Here is a 15,978-nt window from a genome sequence, read left to right as displayed (position 1 = left end):
TAAAACATAACATTTATTGGGAAAATGTTAAAAAGTCCATAGAGAGACACAGGTTCAAAAACAAAACACTACAGTATACACGTTTCGGCTGAATGTCGTACTCACTACTGCAGTAGTGAGTACGGCATTCAGACGAAACACGTATACTGTCTGTAGTGTTTTGTTTTTACCGTCTGCTGAGAATCACGGTCTATCCGGGTATCCATATTGCTTATACCTACATAGTAGGGTTTATTTACATTGTCCATGATATTGTGACTGTGTGTTCCTAAATCACTATTTTAAGTCTTTCTCACTCCCGACACTTTTTCTGGTTGTTTAACTATAATTAACTAGCCATTACAAAAAAAATTAAAAAATCTAACCTTGCAAAAAACAATAAACACTAAATTATGAAAAATAAAAAAACTCTAAGGTTACAAAAAATATTAAACGAAATTATCAAAAATAAAAACAATTACACTGAATTTAATAAAAAAGTCCCCCAAAATAAAAACACCACAGAACCTACAATAAACTACTAATAGCCCTTAAAGGGCCTTTTGTAGGGCATTGCCCTAACTTAAACAGCTCTTTTACCTTTAAAAAATTACTAAGTCCCCCCCTAAAAGTAACCCCCTACCCAACTAACCCCCCAATAGGATTTCAGTAGCTCTCATCCTATTGGCTGTTTTGAACTGCATTCAACTTCAGTGTAAGGCGGTGATCATATGAAGAGGATGCTCCGCGCAGGATGTCATCGCCCTCCAGTATAGCTTTGCTCCAACGCCGCCAGGATGAAGATAGAAGACATCCCCAAGATGGATGAAGGTGTCGCCACCTGGATGAAGATGGATGTCCAGACTTCAGGAACCGTGAGTAGATTTTATGTGGTTAGTGTTAGTTTTTGGGGTTTTTTGGGGTGTTTTTTTTTAAGATTAGGGGGTCAATTTATCAAGCCCCGTGTTTCCAGCGAGCCTTCTAAAGACCGCTGCTCCATAACCTGTCCGCCTTCTCTGAGGCAGCGGACAGAAATCAACCAGATGGAATACGATCGGGTTGATTGACACCCCCTGCTAGTGGCCACGAATCTGCAGGGGGCGGAATTGCACCAGCAGTTCACAAGAACTGCTCGTGCAATGATAAATGCTGACAGTGTATGCTCGCACATTAATAAATTGACCCCTAGGGCTTTAGGCTTGTAAAAGAGAAGAATGCACTTTTAAGGGCAGTAAAAGAGCTTTATGTCCTTTTAAGGGCAATGCCCATACAAATGCCCCTTAAGGGGCAATGGGTATCTTAGGATTTTTTAGAGTTAGGTTTTTTATTTTGGGGGTTGGTTGGGTGAGGGAGGTTACATTTAGGGGGGGACTTAGTGATTTTTTAGGGTAAAAGAGCTGTTTAACTTAGGGCAATGCCCTACAAAATGCCCTACAAAAGGCCCTTTTTTAATGGAGACACCAAATTTAAAGAATATTTCATATATTAGAAATGGAACATCAAATAATGTTGTTACTACACTACAATGCAGTCATAATACCTCAGGGCCTGATTTACATCTGAAAAAATGCTGATTCAACAAATTGATGAAACTAAATACATCAGGGAATGCCTCAAAGGGATGCCTCTGTTGTACATCCTTAAAGGGACATAAAAGTACAAAAATGAAATGTTCTAATTTGTATTATACACAGCAAAAGTATGATACAAAAATCTCCTAACTATACATTTAGCCTCTGCTCACCTATCCATATAGTTACAGTCTGCTCCAGAAAAGTGAAGTGTTACTTGTTGAGACAAGAGGCATATCTGTGTAGCCAACAATCATCCTGAGCCTACCTAAGTATTTTTAACAAAATACAACAAAAGAGCAAAGTAAATGTATTAATAGTAGTTGTGTGCTTTATCTGAAAGTTTAATTTTGGTTTTTGACTCGTTTAATTATGTACCGTTATAGTTATTGTTATATTGCTTAAAAGGACAGTCTAGCATAAATTAAACTTTCATTATTCAGATAGGACTTTTAATTTTAATCAACTTTCCAATTTACTTTTATCATCAAATTTGCTTTTTTCTCTTGGTATTCTTAGTTTAAACTAAACATAGGTAGGCTCATATGCTAATTTCTAAGCCTTTGAGGGCTGCCTCTTATCACAGGCTTTTTAAATCTTTTTTCAGCACAAAGAGACAGAAAGTACACATGGGCCATATAGATAACACTGTGTTCAGGCACAGGGGGTTATTTAAGATTTAGCACAAAACAATGCTAAATTTAAGACAATAGATAATAAACAGTCACAGTCATGTGATCAGGGGGCTGGAAGAAGGTTCCTAGATACAAGGTAATCACAGAGGTAAAAAGTATATTAATATAACTGTGTTGGTTATGCAAAACTGGGGAATTGGTAATAAAGGAATTATCTATCTTTTAAATCAATAACAATTCTATGGTAGACTGTCCCTTTAAGTTACACATCCATAGATTTGGTGACAACCTAGAGATAGATGAGGCTTTATATAATAGAACACTTTCATATATTCGTATCCTACGTACTTTTAGAAAGGTCACACAGGTGCTAGACTGAAGTGAACACAGGAAGTTGAGAATTATAACCAAACTCCCGGTACACTGTGTATGAAGGGTTCATTTTTGTCTATTAAACAGATGAACTATTGCTGCAGACGTAGCTTTTGGTTTGCAGATCTTATCTACTGCATTATCTAACAAGGAGATTTTTATTCAAAGATTTTGTTATTTATCTTTTTGGTTTTGCTCTCAAGCTTCACTTAGACATATTAAAGATATGATTTTTTTTAAGTTAGATTTCATCCAAACGGGTAAAGGTATTTTGCCTTCCCTTTGAAATGGGAAAGAGAGAGCTACTTGCTAATTGCACTGATTTGTCCAGGATGGTCAGTTTTTGGTCCCCTGACCCAGGAGTCTGTTCCTTATTGTAAAAGCGCACCCTACAAGATGACTGTGATAGGTTATATGTGTGAGATTCATGAGGTCTTTGTTGGCCTTATTTATATACAGTAGGTCTTTTCATAATGTGATATCTGAGTCTCTTGCGCTTCACTTTAAAACAGGACAATAATACATCTAATTTTGTGAACTAGCATGTGTGAGACTCCTGCAGTTAACAAGTTAGATCAAATAATTCAATCTGTAATATTTTGTGCCTAGTGTGTGCAGTTGACATTAGGCATTTTGGAGCAGATGTGGAGCTACGGCAACCATTAGTGGCCATGTTCTCCTGTAACCTGCTCACTTGATTGCTCTACTGAAAAGCAAATATTGGCAACTATGGAAGTGTTTATTGTTTAGTAATAGTCTGTTAAATGGACTTCTGTATCTTCAAAGGCACCATGCTGTACACTAAAATCTCTTGATTCTCTTTCATACAGAAGCATTGCAGACATTTTTCTTAAGAGCTTTGTGCATTTCTTATATATGTGCAAACTCATCAGTCTCCCAAACCAGAGAATGCACGTTGTTGTAGTTTACCCTTAAATCTATCAACTGAAACACATTAAACACCCTGCTATTGACATAACCAAAGGCCAGCAAGACAAGCATACGTGTATAACGATATATTATGCACAAGTGGAGCGCTAATTAATGCTTCCGCTCCAGCTTTAATTTTGCTAGAAGTAACCTGTTTGCACGCATTGGGTTGCGCTAGTATTATAAGTTGAAAGTAAACGCTTTTAAAGTTTTTGCTCGCGTGCTAATCCGTCAAATGAAAAAAAACGAAGTTAGAAAATCATGTGCGTGTTCACGTATTTCCCAATAGAAGTCAATGGAGAAATAATAGACAAAAAAAAAACAATACCCAACTCAAGCGCAAAACTGATCTCATAGTCTTATGTGCGTTAACCCGAAATCAAAATATGAATATTTCACATTTCAATGTTCTGCACATGAATATGTTCTATTTATTCTTAAATAAATATTTCTACATATATGTGATGGTATTTTGGTACAATATATAGCTATACCTATATATTTATATAAATATACAGTATCTATATATACACAGATATATACAGATATATAGGAATATCTATTTAGAAATACTTAGAGCATATTCTGAATGTGCATAATATATGAATGTGAAATATTAACAGTAAATACATAGTTAAAACCTTTATTAAAAAATAATATTGCATAAATATGTTTTTCCATGTTTTCATCTACTTATATATATAAGTGCATTGCAGCCCTTTGAAGTTAAGTGTACATATATATTTATGTGTTTATATGTGTATATATTTCTGTAAATACATATGTACACATATACATACATAAATACATCTGTACACACACACACATATATATATATATATATATATATATATATATATATATATACACACACACATACGTATACATATTTAGACATGTATTGTATATGTATGTATCTCCATGTTAAAGCCCTTTGCCTGCCTTTTTTTTTTCTAACACCTGAGATCTAATATCTTTGAGCCCTTATAACTTTTTTGTGCAATATTTTTTTTTAAATACATTTTATTAGATGGTGTTATTATGGGTGTAACTGTCCATTGAAAACAATTGCAGCAATTTGCATTTTTGATGTTTTTGGTGACACTAGTTTTGTGAAACAGTTAACTGGAGCTCTGAGGACACAGTCATCATTCTAGCGTAAAATCACGATTGAGCTTAAGCGATTGCATTTACTTTTAACCTGTAATACCAGCAGTAAGCCCAACGAGCGCAAACACCTGCGATAAACATTTGCATCCCACTCGTAATCTGGTCCAAAAATGTTTATGCTATCATGCTGCCTTTGTATAAGCCGTATAGATTAGCAGTGTTTTATACATGCACAAGCATTTAGTAAATAAGAGCTAAGATTAACTGAGACCATGTTGCAATGCTTGCTCATTAAAATAAGTGAACAAGCAGATTCTCAATAACGAGTCTAGGGGCTGTAAGAAGTGGCCAAAATCATACGATTAAAGGGATTAAAACCCAAAATGTTTATTTTGTGATTCAGACAGAGCATACAATTAAAAACAAACACATTTCCAATGTACTTCTATTATTACATTTGCTCTGTTCTTATGTTATTCTTTCTTGTATAGATATCTAGATAGGTGGTGTGCAGATGTCTGCAAGAAAAAGGGCTGCCATATAGTGCTCCTGCTATTGTATAATATTCTGCTCCCATATAGTGCTGCAGACGCATGCACACTCCTAAGCTTACCTTCCTGCTTTTGAACAAAGTATACCAAGAAACCGAAGAAAATTTGATAAAAGAAGTAAACTGAAAAAGTTGTTTAAAACGGAATCACAAAAGAAATATTTTTGGTTGTATGTCCCTTTAAACCTATTGATGAACATCCCAGCATACATTCCTGGTATAGTTACCAACTTAAAAAAAACAAATAAAAAAGTGCATTTATCAAGGTGACAACTGGTGGAACTCATATTTAAGCATTGTGTTGACGTTTTTCATTTTAGCTTTCACTTCCTCATCCTCACCCATTCACAGTCCTAATCTTGACTTTAGTTTTGATAACATTTATGTATTGGGCAAGTAGAACATTAGGTCCTGCATTTGTGGCACAATTCCCAGTTGAGACCTCAGTTTTACAGTGTAATCTGCATATCCCAGCTTTAACTGAGACAGGCTACTAGAGTATTCAATGCTGTATTACAAATTTATGTCCTGCAAAATATGATCCACTCAGTGCTAGTTACACATCTAGTCGTGGGACTAGGCTGCTGATTGGATCAGCAGTGGTTTCCTCTCGGATCTGCAGTGCTCTGTATGTTTAACCCCTAAGCGGAGGTTAAACAAATAGTATTGTAGGGTCACTATTATGGAAGAATACTGCATCTTTACTTAGAATTAAAACATCTCAGACGTATTCATCCAGGATAAGTAACAAGCCTGCTCTTGTGCAATTGGTTGTATGAGAGCCGGGGGTAGAGCTGCTTGTGCAACAATAACTGTGGTCGGGTAATACCACAATCAGGTTGTTAAATGGGGGCCAAAATATTATAGAGCACTGCAATGAGAAAACAGTTGATGCAAGTACTTACACAAAACCATTGCTATCATTCTCGTTTCTCTAACACATAACCTTGCACACTGAGAAACTTCCTAACAATAATATATATATATACACACACACATATATATACATACAAAAAGTTCATGCAATAAGCAGAGACCAGCTAGTAATATACACAGTCTCATCATGGCACCTTGCATATACACACCATCGGCATATCCTTTGCTTTTCCCAGCTTGCCACATTATAATATTCGGGATAAGAAAGAGGTATATTGCTGTTTTGAGGTCAGAGTGGTACAAGATAACTTGTCTGCTCCGACACATACATTATTCAGTCTGGGAGAGTGAAAGGCCAGAAATATAATGCATATGAGAGCTGTAGTGTGTGTTTTGTATGTCAGGTTCTTCTAAATATAAGTTATGGGTTATTTCAGGTATGCAAAATTATTTATATAGTTTTTAAACATACACCCGAAGTTCATGCCACAAATAGACCAGGTCTGTGACAAAAAAGTGGCCCAGTCACGATTGAAGGGGCATTTAATGTATTTAAGAGAGAGCATTTTACAGCTATTAAAATATGCAGTTTGTTTTACTTGCACACGGTCTGAGGTTGGCTGATGGCTGTCACATGATACAGGGGGAGGGGAAATAGAATTAACTTTGAAGTTTGACGGCAAAAAATCTACTACTTACTGAATTTTAAAGTAAGTGTTATTACATTGTCTTTTTAGTATGTATGTTTTTGTCAGTACTGAAACTGTATTTAATGATAGTTTAATATTTTTGCGTTGATTTGAGCTTCTTGATATTTATGGTAGACTTAAAGGGACCTTAAATCTCTTGTAATAGCCTTTTGTGCAATATATTAAAGGGGCATGAAACATATATTTTTCTTACATTTCATGATTCAGACAGAGGATATAATTTTAAACAACTTTCCAGTTTACTTCTGTTATCTAATTTGCTCCATTCTCTTTGTATCCTTTGTTGAAGAAGCAGCAATACACTACTGGGAGCTAGTTGAACGCATTGGGTGAGCCAATAACATGAGCCATATAATCCAACCACCAATCAGCTGCTCCAGAGTCTAACTATGCATTCTTTTTAACAAAGGATATAAAGAGTACAAAACCAATTAGATTTGGATTCATGTCTTTTTAAGATATAAGCCCAATGTGCTTTATATATTAAGAAAAATAATAATAATAATGTGAAAGCTTTATAAAGAGATTAACACTTTGCTTCCTGTAATGGTTTTCAATGGCCAAACTCCACCCACAACAAGCCTTATTTGGAGTTGATCCAGAACAAACAAACCTGAATTATTATTATGTCTATTGAGGGGCGGGCAACTAGGGCCAGTATAAGGCATGTGACGTCTGCACTGTGTACTTCCAGTTCTCAGAATTGTAACATCCAAAATTGTTCAGAATTAAATTACGGGAAAAGGAAGATACATAGCTGGAATTGCAAACCTTTTTTTAACGCACATCATTTTTAAATGCAATTTCAATGTGTTTTATATCCCTTTAAACTACCTTGGACAGTGACACTTTTGCCTATAGAACCTACTACCCCTATCATTGCTGCATTAGACACAATATTTTATATGACTGGGGCAATAGGGGGTTATTGCTTCAGATGTGTTTTATTTGATTGCTTAATAGTTTCAAGATCATATTAATTTTTCTGTGAAACTGTGGGTTATAATGAGTTATAATCTTTGAATCAGTAAAAGTAAATCCTTCAATTGTATTTTTATGCTGAGTATCAGTGTCCATTCATTTAAAGTATTTAAGCAGTGCATTTTTCATATGTCTGATAACATTGTTTATGCTCCTTTAAATGTCTATTTCATAACTGATATGAAGACTGGAGTGGAGAAACAGCCACAGCATATTATTTGAGTGTAATGTAGATGTATTAGAGAAAGGGGGCTATAATCTTTATTTTTAAACCAGACTGCAGCTAATTAAACACACTCTGTGCACAAGCTTGAAAGACAAGTTACCCATCTCAGAATTAAAAACAAACAACAAAGCAGACTTTTAAAAGTCAGATATACTACCAAATTAACATTTTATTCTTACACTTTAATGCACAGTATACTAAATCACTTTCATCACACTATTAGTTCTGAGTTTGATGCTTGCAAAGTTTCCCACCCATTTGCAGTGCATTGCTTCACCTGAGGACAATAATGAGTATTGTATCTACCTATAACCAACCATGGTAACACAACAGGTAGCAAGGGTTAAATATACAGTGGAAAATGGAATTTGATTTATTTCTCCAGTTATTTTGACACTTTTTTTGTATCTCCCTTTAAACACTCTAAACAAATAACAATATATTTAATGCCTTTGCAATTGTCTAAAATATTCTCAAAACATAGTTTATAATAAAATATAAATGATCTGAGCTGATGATTTCTACTCTGATACATTATGAAAAAAGATACATTTCTTTTGCTACTAAAATCTGATTTCACTGTAGTCAAATACTATTACAGTCTTACAATGATAAAGCACATGGTCATTTTTCTCTATACTATTTAAACCTCTTATTGCTTGTCATACAAATAAACATAACATAATAAGTAAATAAAAGAAAAAAAAGTCCATTACATGAAGAACCCATAATCTAGGTAGTATTTGAAAAAAATGGCTATAAGATTAGGACATAATTATGTGAAATGCTTATTGTAACTACAGCATAGCTCAGTCACACAAGGGAAGTTGTTTTTGTCAGTATAATCAAAGGAAGAAAAAAAAAGCTGAGCAAAGGAAAAGCAGTTGAAACAGGTCTCTGTAAACTTTCTAACTTTGCCTGAGGAACAAAGGGTTCAGCCTAGAAACAGCCTTAACCAATGGGAGTGCAGGTAGTCAGGTGAGAGCAGTAGGGGCGGAGCTGTAACAGTTTAACCCTCCCAACCTTAGTAATGTGAGCTATTTATAAGCTGACAAAAACACTCTTAAAACTAGGTTTGCTGAGCTCAGATTTGCTTTATTATGTGTAAATGCAGAGCTATGTGCTCATTTAGAGATTAGATGATCAATTTATTATAATTTCCACCAGCTCAAACACACCTTTCTAATACACCTTTGTAATTACCCTGTCCTATGATAAAAAAAAATTACTATATAATTGTTGCAATTAAGCCCTTGCTTGTAAGGCACCAATGTGTTCTTTAAATGTAATATTTGGCTTGTGAATTATAGCTTTGAAAAGGGAGGCTAGTAGTCTGATCTCCCGGCATGCATCTAACTAGCTAAAGAGTTTGCTGAACAGTGAAGCATATTTTAAATTGCAACAAACCTTAGTTTGTTTTCCCAATCAGGGAAGATTGTTGGTTCCTAAGATATTAACAATTTGAAAGGTTTCTGCAACTTCTGTCAGAGATGAAACTGAGCATAAGAAACCAATGTATTAATTCAATGTTAGTCTATCTGATCATTCAGACTCTGGCTTTAATTTTAAAAGAACTAGGGGTTACATGTAGGGTTGCCACCTCGGCCATGTTTTCCTGGACACTTATATAAGTTACACATGCTGCAGGGTGTGCAGAGAAGAATATGAATAGTGCTGTTCAGTGTCACTATTTGTGTGCTGCCCAGAGTTGAAATACATGTTCTTACCTGCACACCCTGCAGTATGTATAACTCACAAGTGTCCAGGAAAACTTGGCTGAGGTGGCAACCCTAGTTATATGGCAGGATATGATATGTAAGATGGTCTAAAGCAGTGAACCAATATAAAGCTGACATATGACCACCAGTCAGCAAAAAGCATTGTATTTTAACCCTACTATTTTTACAACAACCAAATATTTAAATCTATTGTGTTTATGTGCATTGGAGAGTACGGTAAAAGAATATTACAAACTTTGAGAGGCTTGCCTTGAGGGTGAATCGTGCTGCGTGTTTTGCATGCCGTAGATTTGTCTCTTTCCTTTGGTCTCAAATCCTCAGCACGACGCTACCTTGCTTTTCCTTTTGGCCCAGCCACACTTTTCACTCTTGCTGTATGAGGAAGGGGTGAGTACAAGAACGGCATTCCAGCTTTCCTGTGGCATCCAAGGGACTTTGACATGGTACTGTATTGAACTTTCTTCTGCTACAGTTAATTGCCTTTTGTTTTTTTTGTGTTTTTGTTTCTCTCTCCCCTTTGCCCACCTCCACCCTGTTAATCTGTTAAAACATCTCCCTCCTATTAACAGTCCAAGTTACATTAAGAATATTTCTTGGACTTTCTCTAAGTTATAATTTTACTGGACTCATATGTCAAAATCTCAGTGGGTTTTAAAGAGAGGGTAGTACTTGGTTGCAGAGGCCATAGGGCCAGGGTAAGAGAAGGGGAGAAAATGCAGAAGACAGCAACATACTATCATTTACTAGATTTCTTTATTTGAAGTTCAGGGAGTGTTTAACTGTGGGTTTTATTGGTAATTGTCTTTGAAAAATAATTCTTAATACTGTTAAAATCTCATTCTAGCTAATTTTGCTTGTCAATAGTTCTTATGTTGCTGATTATTCAAAGGCCTTTTTGTTAGAACTCTAACTGTCTCTTCAGGTATTCTCTTATATTTTCAGTGATTACTTGCTTGAAATGTGATTTCTTCTATATTTGAACACACAGATTTTCTATATTGCGTGTGTTTATAGCTGCATTAGCATTACTTTGTCCCTAAAGGCTCTGACTTTTTAAAATACTTTATGGACGTTGTTACATAGTTTAATGTTGCTCAGGGGCCTGTTTTTGTTTTTGTTTTCTCTGTGGTCTTCCTTTGTACAGCTCTTAGGGTGCGTCGTCACCGCGGCTGGGCTTGCAGTATATTGCTCCTATTTTTGTCCTTTCTGCCTTCCACATGATTGTCTCCTTCATTGAAGTCACATTCTAGAATTGCTTTTTGTCTTTCTCTTTTTTTTCTCCCTCTTCACGTATCATCAATCACCCCCTCTTCACTTTAAATTCTTAAGAGGTTTAAATTCCCTCTCCTCAAATCACTCTGTGGTGTATCAAATTATCTTTTTCTTCTTCTCAGAGAAGGTTCCTCTTTATCATATGTTGTCTTTTCTTCTTTTTCTTACTGGGAATAACCTTCATTTCCCTTATCACTTCACAACACACTCTTTTAGCACGGCTATCCTAGTGCAATTTTAAGCACATGGACAAATCTTTGCACTCTCACCTCAAAACCTCACCTTCAATCATGGCTAGACAGAGAGACAAGAGGAGCAAAAACATCTCTGAGGTCCATGCTGAGGTGCAGACCCCTGCCTGCAACCCTTCGATTCTAACTGAGCCTACTGATATTCAGTCTCTAGTTATCAATATTTCTGAAGCCCTGGCACCTAAATTTGACACTCTTAAAAATGAGATCAAATTAGACATTGCACATTTATCTTCAGAAATCAAACAATTTGCTGGCAGATTATCTGAAGCAGAGCAAAGAATATCTGACCTCGAAGACATTACTATAGGGCAGAATGCTAATCTCGAAGCTATAACCACTAATTTTTCTAAGTTGCAGACTAAGATAGAAGACTTAGAGAATCGTGCACGTAGAAATAATCTAAGAATAATAGGAGTCCCTGAGGAGAAACAGTTTGAGGATTTAAATAAACTCCTTACAGTTACGCTTCCACAACTCCTAAAGATCCCGGAGGCTTTCCCTAAAATAGTAATTGAAAAGGTCCATAGGATAGGACCAAATGCCCCGACTAAAACTAACATGAGGCCCAGACCAATTATTGCTAAAATATTGAATTACCAAGACAAGGTCACTTTTTTACAACATTATCATAAGCATCAACCTATTTTTCTGGGGGAAGCCATAATTCTTTTATTTCAGGATTATTCAGCAGATACGGCTGCAGAAAGAAGGGAATTAGCCACAATGTGTACTAAATTTATATGGCAGGGGTTGCACGCAACTATATTACATCCAGCTAGACTCAAACTCATCTTAGATAATAACACATATTTTTTTGACACAGCTAGAGAGGTAGAAAACTTTTATATTAAGAAATACCCCTTAGATTAATTTCAGACTTAGATGATAGAAGAAGTATAACTGGTTCTGTTTTTTAAGTTTTCCCTTATGCTGGTGTCCTTAGAGCAAAGGGTAATAGATAGGGTGACCATATTGCTGCTTTAAAAAGGAACACATATGAAAAATGCATATGTCAGGGCTATTTTCAGGGCTGTTTAAAGAAATGTTTTGTATAAGAACCCTGACATATGTATTTTTCATATGTGTCCCTTTTTAAAGCGGCAATATGGTCAGCCTAGTAATAGAGGACCTAGGTGGTACAGCCTCTCTATATACATTTTTTTTTTCTTCCCTTCTCCCTCTCTCCCTCTTTCGTAAATGATGACCATGGCACCTAGAGTTAAGTTTACCTCCTGGAATATCTTACATCTCCTATTAAAAGAAACACAATATTATCTTACTTAAAGAAAATTAACACGTCCATAGCTTTTTTTACAGGAAACACACCTGAAAGCAGAGGAGGTTCTTAAGCTTAAATCCTCCTGGGTTAAAGAAGTTTTCTTCTCCCCCAGTGTGAAGAGGAAAGGGGGGGGGGGGCTATTCTTTTAGGTAAAAAGATGAATTATCAGATTCTTCAAGTTGATTCAGATAATGAGGGGAGATTCCTTTTGATAAAAAATAAAATTTACAATGTTTTATATACACTTTGTAACATATATGCTCCTAATATTTTTAATCTATCTTTTTGGGAGACATTGCAGGCCAGGCTTATGACATGTGCAGAGGGTTTTCTAATTGTGGGAGGTGACTTTAATATGGCCCCGCAGTATCCCCTAGACAGATTAAGACAAGACCCTGTCCCTAAAAAAACAAAAAGAGATAGCTTAGAATCAAAACTTTTTTTACAAGGATCTTTAACAACTTGAGAGTTCGTGACATATGGAGATCACAAAACCCTGACAGTCGTGATTTTACCTGTCTATCAAATGCTCATAAATCACTCTCAAGGATAGACTTATTCTTACTGGATGAAAGGTTATGTAAATAAGAAGTTCTTGCCCAAATATTACCTATTAGTATTTCAGATCATGCTCCTATTTGTCTTCTGTTTGCGGATCCGATACGAATGCGACTGACCCTAAATTTAAAAGTTGGTTGGAAGCTAAAGAGAGCTAAAGAGAGTTTGTTTCTTTTAATGCTGAACATTTATCCCATCCTGCACTATTCTGGGAAACTGCTAAAGCTGTCCTAAGGGGGAAATTTTAGCATACAGTATTATGAGGACCAAAAAACTTAAACAAAGGGAGAGCGAGTTACTGCGTGCAGTCTCAAATACGTATAATCGTTACCTAATTGAAAAAACACCACGGAACTGGGCTAAATATACATCTGCATTGGGAGAGAGAGACTCTTTTCTATTATACCAGTCAGCACAGAAGGACATTAGATTCCAAGCAAAAATGCACCGATATGGAAACAAGACTGGTAAGCTTTTAGCAAAACTTGTTAAGTGTGATAAAGGTTCTCGGATGATTGATTCTCTACACATTGATGGTCAAACTCTCAAAAGGCCTGAAGAATTCCTGCAAGCTTTTTCTAATTATTATACAGATCTATATTCTTCTAGAAATTCAAATATCGAGGAACGTGAGAACTTTTGGTGAAAAATCTCCGTCCCCTCATTTATATCTTCTATGCTTGAAGATCTACATGCCCCCATAGCTGAGACAGAAGTGATTAAAGCAATCCAGAATCTGTCCAATAACAAAGCAGCAGGTCCGGACGCTCTCCCCAATGAATTTTATAAAATGTTATATACCTCTATAACACCACACTTAACCTCATTATTTAATTATATATACACTGAGAGCAATGAGCCTACAGTTAATTTTCCGGCGTCTTATACTACCCTGATTCTAAAACAAGGGAAAGATCCGGCTAAGAGGGAGTCCTATAGGCCCATTGCTCTCCTGAATATAGACTATAAGTTATTAACTTCTATATTAGCACAAAGGCTTCAACCTCTTCTTCCCTCTATCATACATACCGATCAGGCTGGCTTTCTGAAAACTAGAAATTTAGCTTCTAAAATAAGGGAGCTTTTTCTTGCCATAGATTACTTTAAAACAAAGAAGGATCTTGATCAGACAGGAATAGATGGCTCCATTGATTTGGCAATAATATCCATAGACGCTGAAAAAGCTTTTGATTCGGTTCACTACAACCACCTCTTATTCTCTCTAAATCAGTTTGATCTGAAAGGAAATTTTATCAAATTTATTAGTAATCTGTATCAAAAGGCATCTACAAAGATGCTGGTGAATGGGCATATCTCAAATGATATAAAACTTCAGCGGAGATGACTAATATTTATGTTCCTAACACAAAACAGATCAAATTCCTGAAATCAATCAAACGTCACATACTGGCACACATGAAGGGACCCCTTGTTCTAGCAGGGGACTTTAATCTAGCATTTGACCCTATCTTGCTTGGATTGTTCGTCGGGACGCAGCAGTGTCCCCTCTAAAACGCTGGCTGACACTATGTCCCTCTCCCAACGCACCTACACTTTCTACTCCAACCCACAAAAAAATTATTCCCGAATAGATCATGTTCTAGTTGATCAATCAATATATAGTCATATTCAATACTCTGAAATCACCCCAACTAGTTGGTCCGATCACGCTATGGTATCTATAAATCTTAAATGGTCGGAAACTCCCCTATCCCCCTTTATCTGGAAATTGGATGAAGCATTGCTAAAAAATAAAATACTCACCAAACACATTGCGGATACTATTGAGGAATACTTTAGTATTAACAACACAGTTGACATTTCCCCCCACACACTCTGGGAAGCCCATAAATCCGTTCTACGTGGAGAATTTATCAAACATAAAGCCTTACAAAATAAACATTTCAGAACGCAGTTTTCAACCATCCTACATTCCATACGCACCCTAGAACAGCAACATCAAGAAGCACCCACGGACCTCCACCTCTCTCATCTTCTGAGGCAACATAGAAATGACTTAAATAGGCTACTGTACAGGGAAGCCCAGACCAGGGCATTATATCTTAAAAAGACATTCCTTGCTAGGTCTAATAAAATCGGTCCTTCTCTAGCTAGAGCACTTAAGGAACGTAGGTTAAACACTCACATCCACAAAATAGTGAACGGTGCGGGGAACAGTTTAGTAAGCAGCCCTTCAATAGTTGAGGAGTTTAAAAACTTCTATGGTAACCTCTATAACCTCCAGGCCCCCCCAGCTTCCACAGCCCCCTCAGCTACTGAGCAGTACATAACAGATGCTTCTCTCCCTAGCATTCCTAAAGAATTAACAGAATTTTTGGATAGGCCCATCACATCACAAGAAGTAGCAACAGCTAAAACTCCCTCCCAGCACAAAAATGCCCGGGCCCAGACGGATTCTCAAACATCTACTATAAGTAATTTAAAAACTTGCTTATCCCCCACCTAACAACCCTTTTCCAGTCCTTAGATAATGGTGCATCATGGTCGGAGGGTTCCCTTGAGGCATATATATCGGTTATCCCCAAACCAGAAAAAGACACTACTCAGGTGGGCAATTATAGACCGATATCTTTACTCAATACAGATATAAAGCTGTACTCAAAAATCTTAGCGACCAGAATGAATAACATTTTACCTCAGGTCATTCACACCGATCAATCCGGCTTCATCCCAAAAAGAGAGGCAAGGGATAATACCACAAGGGTCTTACATCTGATTGAACAGTCCGGCCGGTCAAAAATACCTACTATCCTGATCTCAACTGATGCTGAAAAAGCATTTGACCGGCTGGACTGGGATTTCTTAAAACTCTGCTTGAGCGCCATTGGGATAGGACACATAATGCTCCGGAGGATCTTTGGCCTTTACTCCCACCCGAAAGCCAGGGTCCGGGCGAACAACACACTTTCCGACAG

This window comes from Bombina bombina, unplaced genomic scaffold (genome assembly GCF_027579735.1).
Source record: "Bombina bombina isolate aBomBom1 unplaced genomic scaffold, aBomBom1.pri scaffold_405, whole genome shotgun sequence".
NCBI classification, from domain to species: domain Eukaryota; kingdom Metazoa; phylum Chordata; class Amphibia; order Anura; family Bombinatoridae; genus Bombina; species Bombina bombina.
Note: the sequence above shows the minus strand (reverse complement) of the source record.